The sequence below is a fragment of the Otolemur garnettii genome, unplaced genomic scaffold (genome assembly GCF_000181295.1).
Source record: "Otolemur garnettii isolate 467f Iridium unplaced genomic scaffold, OtoGar3 scaffold00092, whole genome shotgun sequence".
Classification (NCBI taxonomy): domain Eukaryota; kingdom Metazoa; phylum Chordata; class Mammalia; order Primates; family Galagidae; genus Otolemur; species Otolemur garnettii.
In genome coordinates this window covers 454,488-463,451 of record NW_003852487.1, presented here as the reverse complement: position 1 = coordinate 463,451, position 8,964 = coordinate 454,488, and the positions used below count along the sequence as shown (strand labels likewise).

Sequence of the window (8,964 nt, the reverse complement as noted above, 5' to 3'; positions counted from 1 at the left end):
GCTAAGCCCCTACCCCGAGGAACATCGGCTCAGAAGGTTGAATTAATTGCCTTGACTTGAGCCTTAGAACTAGATCAAGGGAAAAGTGTGAATATCTACACAGACTCCAAGTATACTTTTCTGACTCTCCATGCACATGGGGCATTGTACAAGGAGAAGGGACTATTAAATTCTGGGGAAAAGGACATTAAGTATTATCAGGAGATACTTCAGCTGCTAGAGGCAGTATGGAAACCCTGGAAGGTGGCAGTGATACATTGTCATGGACATCAATGAGATGCTTCCATCATCACTAAAAGGAACTCTAGGGTCGATACTGAGGCAAAAAGGGCTGCATCCAAGCCATACCAGGTGTTGCAAGTGGCTCCCCTCATCCTGTGGATTCTGGAGCTCTCACCTATCTACTCCTGGGAAGAGAAGGAATGGTTGGCAGTAAAGGGAAACCAGGAAACAGAGGGAGGGTGGATAAAGATTCCCAGATGGATGAGTAGCAGTCCCCCAGCTTCTAGAAGCCAGGAGTATTTAGTGAAGTTGCTGGGCCAGTACCTCTACATCTCCCACCTGGCAGCCCTGGCCAAAATTGTCAGTCTACAGTGTCACCTGAAACCGGTTCAATGCACCAAGGACTGATAGTACCCCCCAGGAATCCAGTCGAATGGAGCAATGCCCTTCAAGTTCTTCCAGATAGACTTTACTGAAATGCCCAGGTGTAGAGGGAATGAGTACTTGCTGGTGATGGTCTGCACATACTTAGAATAGGTAAAAGCTTTCCCCACCAGGATAAAAAGAACTCCTAAAGTAGTAAAAGTATTGCCTAGAGAAATCATCTCATGGTTTAGGTTGACACTCTGGTCTAAATTTGATAATGGGCTAGCCTTCATAACAGAAATAGTATAATTAATAGAGCTTTGAGTATCCCCTTGAAACTATATGTAACTTATAGACCTCAAAACTTGCACAGAGTAAATGCATGAACAGAGCCATAAGAACAGAAAACGGAAGCAAAGGAAGCAAAGCTTAATTGAATACAGGCCTTGCGACTGGTGTTGTTCAAAGAGGCCTCCATCAATCCTCTGCAATTTAACAGGGACTCCTAAAAGAACTGGGAGAGACAGAATTGAATAGACAAAACCCCAAGGAAGAGTAGTAAGGAAGATCTCCACTTGGGTAATTAACCGTGTGCTGGTTAGTCTTTTGTGTCTGTGCTTTCTTTCTCTCTGGAGGATCAAGGGAACCAAGTCTAGGTCCGGGATGCCCTCAAACCAAGGTAGAAAGGACTTTACACCATCATCCTGTCCACATGTGTTGCAAACCAGAGTGGAATTGGTGAGGAATGAGGAAAATACAGCACAAGAGAAGACACAGAAACAAAGGATGGGACCAGGAGGACTGATTGAGCTGATGGCTACAGCCAGCCCCAAAGCACAAAATCAGCTTTATTTTATAATATCTGTATCAGGGTTGCCCAGGGGGGAGTAACACAGACAAAATGGGGAAGGGGCATAAACAAAAGACATAGTTTTGATCTTATAGTACAATATGAAAATGTAAATGACTTTAACAAAGGTAAACCATTTGTTAATGGTATCTACTCAACTTCATTAACATATGACACAGAGAAAGATAGGAGAGATCTCAAGAATCTCTACATAGTTAACAGAACAAAGGAAAAACTATGTGACGTAGTGGTTACTACTCAACTTTGTTAGCATATGACAAGGCGAAAGAAAAGAGAGATCTCAAGGATCTGCATAGTTAACTATAGACAGAAAGGGCTACATGGCTTTTGGCAAAAAGGAGCATGAAGAAGGGAAAATAGTGTTTTGGGAATGGAAGAGAAGCAGTTAGGGGTTCATTCTCTGCATGTTCCCCAGGCTGTGAGGGCTCTGCTATCTCACAGCTCACTCTCTACACACATGCACAGCAGCAAAGATGGAAGGAATCCTCACCTGGAGTCTTCACAGCTGGCTCCTAGAGCTCCTAGAGCTTCACTGCCCCCTTGAGAAGTAAAGGTAACTTTTAAGACAATCAATGTGCTCTATTCCAGCCTCATACTGGGAGCTGGCTGGTCAGTGCTCAGCTGAAGCCTGAGGAAACTTCTCAAGGGATTTTGAACTTTGGGAAAAGCAGGTGGGGGGCGACAGGAGGGGGAACACAAGGAAAAGTAAAAACACATCTGTATATTAGCCCACCACCATGGTACTATTAAGGCCTAAGTAGAGAACCCAAGAGGAGTCACAGTCCCTAAAATCTAAGTGCTGATAATCAATATTGGCACCTGCAGAAGCAAGTTGATATTGAGATCCCAAATTAAAATATATTGGAGTCTTAAAAGGCGGGAATGAGAAAGGATACCTGAGAAGGGTGAGGTCTAGAAGAACAGGTCTTCTCCAGGAGACCAAAGGATACACCTGCATGGTCCTCTCCATGGTGACTCTGCTCTTGGGAATTTGTAAACTTAACTTCCTAGAACTTGGAAATTTCCACTTCTGTGAAATCCTGTAGTTCTGTGGGGGCTGGAATAGCATCTCCCATTTAATTCAAACTGGCCAATGGAACAGGTGCCTGTGGGTTGGAACTTTTTGACTATCAATAAAAAGGGAAAGACCAAGCCAGTTGGTAGTGTGGCCATTTGGAATTCTTCTATGCCATAAGCTCCTGGCCAGTGAATAAAGCTCTTTCTCTTATAAACATGGTATTTGGGTGCTCTTTCTCTCCATTGGGCCTCATCTTCCTGCAACAAAGGTAGAAAAATTATATTGTGAAAGCATAGAGGTAGGACATTAGGCCTAAAAAATTGTGCCATCATTTATTTGCTCATACCAAAGGAAATAAAAGGTTGTTTGTAAGCTGGACACTATGGCTCATGCCTGTGATCCTAGCACTCTGGGAGACTGAGGCAGGTGGATTGCTTGCAGTCAGCAGTTCAAGATCAGCCTGAGCAAGAGCAAGACCCTGTCTCTAAAAAACAAAACCTAGCCCAGCATTGTGGCAGGTGCCTGTAGTCCCAACTATTTGGGAGGCTGAGGCAAAAAGATGGCTTGAACCCGTTGTTGTGAGCCATGATGCCACGATGCCACAGCACTCTACCAAGGGTGACAAAAAAAAAAAAAAGATTGTATGTGTAGCAGGAAACCAACACAGACAGAAGACTGCAGGCACTAGTTGATTAGAGGAAGTGGGTCTATTCCGGCCTGGGGACAATTCGGAACAACATTGTCTCCAAAACCGAGCCCCCCCGCAACTCAATCTCTTGCCTCTCTTTTATCCACTTTTCAGGGAAGGAGTGCATGTGAGGGTCATAAAACAGAGAGAGACATGACATCATCCTCAAGGTCCCGAGCTCAAGGGGGGAGGTCAGATTCGCCCACATCCTTGAGACCGGTCGGACCTCCTGCCCTCAAAGGCAAGGGAAGTCCAGGGAAGTTACTAGGTTACAATCTAGTCCCCGTGTATGTCAAGGAAGAAACATACAGACAACAGAAATGCCTGCGGCTTGGCTGAGGCCTACACAGGGTGGCTAGGACAGATTCTTTTAGTTCTGCTTTTACTTTCTTGCCTCATATGTAGTCTCAGTGAAGACAAGATTGGGCAGGAAAATTACCCTAACAAAAGGTAAGACTTGTCATGTAAATTTAGAACAAGAATAAGAATTTCTCGTAACTCAGTTCTCCCACTCAGACACTCTTACAAGTGGAAATTTCCTTTATGGATATAAATTTTTTTATAAAAGGCTTTCAAGATATCCAATTAAAAACCTGGAACAGTCGCTCAAGCCTATAATCCCAGCACTGTGGGAAGCCAAAGTGGAGGAACACCTGAGGCTAAGAGTATGAAACCAATCAGAGCAATAAAGTGAGACCCTCCTCGCCACAAAAAATAGAAAAATCAGCCAGGCACAGTAGCATGCACCTACCATCCACAGTGCCATCCACCTGGGAAGGGCAGGAGGAGCCCAGGAGTTCAAGGCTTACTGAAGCTGTTATCCCCGAAATTCCCCCAAGACTCCCCAACAGACAGTCTGAGACACACTCTGATGTAAAAAGCACGAGGTGAGTTTGAGTTTTATTCAGACCCGGGCCAAGCCCAGGCCTGGACTCTCCTGGCATGCAAGCCGAGGACGAGCCCCGAACTCGGGGTAGAGGAAGTTTTTATGGGGTACAGAGAGCAAGAAGGGTAGGGTCCGTTAAGAGTACACTCTTAATTGGTGGTTGGTGATTTCATTAGTAAAGGAGGATTTGCATTGGTGGTTGATGATTTCACTAGTAAAGGAGAATTTGGATTGGTACAGGTGAGGGGTGGGGGGGTCTCTTAACCGGGGGCTAGAGTTGGTGCAGCCTGATTAGGTGGCTGAAGGGAAATACCTGTATTTCAAGGTAATAGAAACTTATTGTTTATTATTTGCCTAAGGTGACTCAGTTTATGGCTCAGTGGCTGTGCAACCTGGGGTGGGGAGAGGCAGCAGGGAGTAGCCCTGCAGGTTTTACTGGCACAGGTTGGGGCAGAAGGGCTAGGAATGGAGTTTATGCAGTAAACAGCTAGGAATGGGGCTGTGAGAGCCAAACTAGCTCCATTTTGTTGTTTACAGCACAAGCCACAGTACAAGCCCCATTCCTAGCTGTTTACCACATAGCCCTTCCGCCTCAACCTCTGCCAGTGAAACCTGCAGGGCCACTCCCTGCTGCCTCCCCCACCCCAGGTTGCACAGCCACTGAGCCGTAAACTGAGTCACCTTAGGCAAATAGCTGCTATAATAATAAGTTTCTATTACCTTGAAATACAGGTAACCAGGTTGCACCAACTCTAGCCCCCGGTTAAGGGACCCTCCACCCCTCACCTGTACCAATCCAAATTCACCTTTACTAGTAAAATCATCAGCTACCAATGCAAATCCTCCTTTACTTCCTCCTTTACTAATGAAATCACCAACCACCAATGAAAAGTGTACTCGTACTGGACCCTACCCCTCTTGCTTTCTGTACCCATAAAAACTTCCTCTACCCTGGGTTCGGGGCTCGTCCTAGGCTTGCATGCTGGGAGGGTCCAGACCGGTCTGAATAAAAAACCTCGCCTCTTGCCTTTTACATCGGAGTGTGGTCTCGGATTTGTCTGCCGGGTCTTTTGGAAGAATTTCGGGCATAACAGGGCTTGTGTAGTAAACAACAAAATGGAGCTGGTTTGGCTCTCACAAAGCCACTGCCCTGGCTCGGCGCCTATAGCTCAACCAGCTGAGGCGCCAGCCACGTACACCTAAGGTGGCGGGTTCGAATCCCCAGCTCGGACCCGCCAAACAACAATGACGGCTGCAACCAAAAAATAGCCGGGCATTGTGGCGGGCGCCTGTGATCCCAGCTGCTTGGGAGGCGGAGGCAGGAGACTCGCTTGAGCCCAGGAGTTGGAGGTTGCTGTGAGCTGTAATGCCACGGCACTCTACCCAGGGGGACAGCTTGAGGCTCTGTCTCAAAAAAAAAAAAAAGCCACTGCCCTCCAGCCCAGGCAATAGAGCAAGAGTCTGTCTGAAAAAAAGATACCAAATTAAATGCCTTTTAGGTGTGTTTTAAACTCAGTCGTTTAAATTCAGCTTGTTTTTCAGATTGTTTTTCATCTAAAATTACTGAGTTCAGGGGTGGAGTCCACTAAAGAATAGGGTTAAAAATGTATTTCTATGCCTGAATTCGATGTTGATAAATCTAACCAAGCAAGTCTATTTTATCTGAAGACCTGCCTTATAAACACTTTATCCAAAATAACTTCTGTGGGGGGCCTAACCCTTCATCCTCTTCCTCCCTTAGAACAAAAGGCCTACCTAGCCCTGCCCCAAGAGTTCCACCAGAAAGACCCCAGCCTGCCAAAACTTTCCCCCAAACTGTGGAATCTTCCTCCCACTAAGCCCGGTATAAAAACAAGCTCCCAACCACTCTTGGTACAGATGCCATCTTTGCTCAGGCAGATCTCTGTTCCTTTACATTAAACTTGGCCTAAACCTCTCCTTAACTCATCTCTGGAGATACTGCCAAAACCCCAGGACTGGCAGTTGGCTAGTGGCCTGGCCCTGCCACTCCAGTTCCCCCAGAACCCGGTCCAGGTGTTGTCCATACCCAATTCCGCTGACCTGCCTGTTGAAGAATTTTAGAGGATTTCATTCCAACTCCCCTTTGAAGTTGAGTTGTTGCCGGAAAACGAGGACCGATGGAGAGAAAGAAACACCCAAACCGTGTTTAAAAGACAAAGGGCTTTATTTCAGCCAGTAGAGCCAGGGCGAACTAAAGTCCAAAAATGGCTGAGCTCCTCCACTGGCTCTGTCCTTTTCCTTTTATCTCCTGCCAAGGATTCCCTGTTCATGGGTATCCTTCTCATTGGTCATTTTGAATTGATCTGGAGAAGGCGTCTCGGCTTTTCTATTCCTTCAATAGAAACACCTCTAGAGTGTCTCTTTTAACAATATAAAAATTTAGGCTTCAAAGGGGAGATGTAGCGAACACGCCTCATATTCTACTGCAACACGGTTTGGCCTAATACAAATTGGATAATGGGTCTATATGGCCTGAAAATGGGATCTTTGACTTCAATATCTTAAGAAACTTAAGTAATTTCTCCAAAGAAATGGCAAATGGAATGAAATACCCTATATTCAGGCCTTTTTCTCCCTCTGTTCTTGCCCCTCCATATGCAAATCATGCTTCATCTACCATACCCCAGTGGCTGGAATCCTTCCCCCTCTATCTTCCCCTGAACTTGCTCCTATGTTCCCTCCCCTATGGATTCCTTTGATCCTACTTCTCCTCCACCTCTTAAACCACCCCCAGAGCCTGAAGGGCCTCCCCACCATCTCACCAATCCCTTCACACTCCCACTGATACCAGCTGCTTCTCCCAGCAGAACATCTCTTACCCTCGTGGGAAGGGTACCAAGGGAATAGTCCATGTTCATGTCCCTTTTTCTTTTCTTTTCTTTTTTTTTTTTTTTAAGACAGAGCCTCAAGCTATCAATCACCCTGGGTAGAGTGCTGTGGCATCACAGCTCACAGCAACCTCCAACTCTTGGGCTCAAGCGAGTCTCCTGCCTCAGCCTCCCAAGTAGCTGGGACCACAGGCGCCGGCCACAACGCCCGGCTATTTTTTGGTTACAGCCATCATTGTTGTATGACGGGCCTGGGCTGGATTCGAACCCGCCACCTTAGGTGTATGTGGCTGGCACCTTAGCCACTTGAGCCACAGGTGCCGAGCCACAGCCCTTTTTCTTTAGGTAATCTTTCACAAATCCAGAAAAGGTTAAGTCCCTTCTGCGCAGAAACCTCCAAGTATATAAAGGAATTACAGTGCCTGGTCTAATCTTATGACGGCAGGTGGCATGATCTTCATATACTAATTAACTCTACTCTCTCCCAGAGAATCGGCAGAGGGTTTGGAAGGTTGCCAACAGCTTGCAGATGATATCCATGTCATGGATAACACCTGCACTCACACTCCAGTCACCATGCTATCACGTTAGCTCAGTGATTCTCAACCTGTGGGTCGCGACCCCTTTGGGAGTCAAACAACCCTTTCACAGGGGTCGCCTAAAACCATCACATGCACCCTGTACAAATACAGGTGTACGAAAATAATTTTACGGTTGGAGGTCACCACAACATGAGGAACTGTATTAAAGGGTCGCGGCATTAGGAAGGTTGAGAACCACTGCTTTAGCTGATCCCAATTGGCAACAACTGCCCTCTCACCCTGCCTGGGCAAAGTATAATCATATGATTACCTGCCTCCTGGCAGTCCTAGAAAAGGCTTCTTTCAAAGCAGTTAATTATGATAAACTCTGGGAAATTTATCAGGAACCTCAGGAAAATCCTGCCCTGTTCACGGCCTGCCTTACTGAAGCCCCCTGAGCACATACCTGCCCAGACCCTACTACTCCTGAAGGGCATCTTTTCCTAAATTTGTGTTTTATCTCCCAATCAGCTCTTGATATCAGAGTTAAACTTAAACAATTTGAAGAAGGCTCCTAGACTCCCCAGTAGGACCTCGTAATAATTGCCTTTAAGGCCAAGAGGAAGGAGATTGTCTAAATAAACAGGCCTGAGACCATGCCAAATGCTGGCTTCAGCCATTGCAGAAACTACCAAGGCCCCTCAGAAACAGACTAAACCTGCCCTCAAGGAACTTTCTAGGCCCCGTCTTAGGTGTGGGAACAAAGGACATTGGGCTAGGCAATGTCCCAACACTTGCCGTCTCCCTAAACTGTGCCCCCAATGTGGGGTTGAGGGACACTGGAAGATGAACTGCCCCCAAGCCTCTCAAGGTTAGTCTGCATCCATCCAGGCTACCTCAGTTGCTGATCTTTAGGGGTTCCCAGTGAAAGCCTGAGGAAGCTGGAGGCCCCAAGCTCCAATTCTCATTGTACCTCAGGAGCCTCAGGTAATCCTCACCCTTGTGGGTAAGTCTGTATGCTTCCTTCTGAACATGGGGCCACATTCTCATCCCTAACTGAATATTCTGAGAACACTCACCTCCTAAGTCTTAGCCTTGGGCATTGAGGGAACTTCATTTTCTCCCTAACAAACCCCTCCCCTCCAAAGCCAATTTAAAAGTTCACTTTCTCCCATTCCTTCCTCATCCTCCCTTATTGCCCTGTCCCCCTGCTCAGAAGGGACATATTTTAACTACCTTTTATGCCACTATCACCTTCCAACCTGCCCAAACTTTGCAGATGCCTGCCACTGCCCTCCTCCTCATCCTTATGACTCCCAATCTCTTCCTTCTCCAGAAAATGCCACTCAGTTCTCTGTCAATTTAGTAAATCCCCTTGTTTAGGACATTGAAAATCCCTCAGGAGCTGGGTGGCACCTTGTGGCTCAGTGAATAGGGCTCTGGCCCCATATATCAAGGATGGTGGGTTTGAACCTAGCCCCAGCCAAACTGCAAAAACAAAATAGCCAGGCATTCTGGCAGTTGCCTGTAGTCTCAGCTACTC

The 8,964-nt window shown here is 46.6% G+C and overlaps 1 pseudogene; it reads right to left on the bottom strand.

Annotated features, from left to right (window-relative positions):
• Nucleotides 1-8,964, bottom strand: part of LOC100952641 — a 33,135-nt pseudogene that overhangs the window by 11,607 nt on the left and 12,564 nt on the right.